A 1,884-nucleotide genomic window follows, 5' to 3' on the forward strand; every position below is an offset into this window, starting at 1 on the left:
ACACACACACACACACACACACACACACACACACACACACACACACACATACACATGCATATATATGGATGGACCACTGGGATACTATAAACCTTCTAAAATTTCTTAATTTTCAAACCAATAGACATGTTAGATAAAACAACACAATAAATGTTAATTATTACGCATCGACTTATGTACAAATAATGTTTAATGTTATTCAAAAGAACAGTTTAATTATAAAAGAATAACAAAAATCGTCTGAAGAAATCTCTAGGGTTACTGCAACTTTTACTTGTAATTTTGAAATAAAATCCTTTCCTCAAAGAAAAAGAAATTTAAACACGTACACAGACATATTTATTTATTGAAAACACTCATACACACACACACCCATCCGCCTACACACGCATGCACACATCATACACAAACACACGCATACACGCACACACAGACACACATGCGTATAATGGACATGTACGATTCCCCTCACTCTTATTTATCTAACCAGACGTATCTGAAGACATTGTATTAGGCATGTATAATATGGGTGTCTGATAGACTTCTTTACAAATATATTTGAACAAGGATGTTATGTAATTTAGGGGAAATTTGTGCAAATATCTGTCTGAACAATTTTTGTTACGTGTTGGCCTTGTCCGAGTTTCATATAACATTACTTTAATTTCGTTTACTCTTTTTTCCTTTCATTGATTACTTAAGTTCAGGTAAAGCAGGATATTAAATCTAAAGAACAACTGCTAGATAATACTTACACCTGTGGCTTTTCTTTGTAGCATATTGTCGCTGGATGCTTGCCTTCATTCGAATTAAGCTGGTCAATGAAGAAATATTTCGTTGACTGCGTGAATTATAACTGAAGCAGACTCGCAAACATTTAACTGAAATATTTATTAAAGATATTTGGTGCTGGCTATTTATAATGAACAATATTAAATAAGTGGCGTAAGGCGACGAACTGGAAGAATCGTTAGCACGCGCGACAAAATTCCTGGCGGTGCTTCGTCCGTCTTTACGTTCTGAGTTCAAATTTCGCCGTGGTCAACTTTACTTTTCATCCTTTAGGTGTCGATAAATTAAGTACCAGTTGAATATTAGGCTCGATGTAAACGACTTAACCTCTCCAACGAAATTGTTGGCCTTGTGCCAAACTTTGACATTAATATTACTAAGTACCGAATGAGACAGAGAGAAAAATTTCACATAATAATCACAAACACGGCCCTAAATGATTATCATGGTTTATAAAAACGGAAAAAAACACAGACACACACATTATACTATGAATACATGTAATAGTACGAATGCTGTCTATTCTTTTGCTACAGTCATTCTCAAAATTTTTCATACCCTTGTTAATTTTTGTGATTTTTAAATTTTTGTGATTGTTAAATTTTTGTGATGAAATGAATGCATTTTGTCAAGTTTGTTTATGCATTATGTGACCAACAAGTGAAAGAATAACAACAATATACAATTCAAGAAATTTAGCATCCATATGGCCAAATAAGGTCATCTGAAGCAAGATCTCAGCTTTTGGTCAACCATCCAGTGGGGGAAGAAAGGAGAAGGATATAAGGCGAAGAACACTGTTTCCCACCGTCAAGCATGGTGGTGGAAGCATAATACTATGGGGATGTTTCTCTTTCAGCGGCACAGGGAACTTTGTCAAAGTCCAAGGGATCATGAGAAAGGAGGATTACATCAAGATTCTTCATGAAAACGTGAAGGAATCCGTTGAGAAACTTCAATTCGGCCACAACTGGAAGTACCTGCAGGACAACGATCCGAAACATACCATCAAGGTAGTGAAGAAACGGTTCAAGAAAAATGATGTCAACATCCTAGAATTGCCAAATCAGAGTTCTGATCTGAATCCGATCG

Source organism: Octopus bimaculoides, chromosome 19, assembly GCF_001194135.2.
Source record: "Octopus bimaculoides isolate UCB-OBI-ISO-001 chromosome 19, ASM119413v2, whole genome shotgun sequence".
In the NCBI taxonomy this organism is placed as follows: Eukaryota; Metazoa; Mollusca; class Cephalopoda; order Octopoda; family Octopodidae; genus Octopus; species Octopus bimaculoides.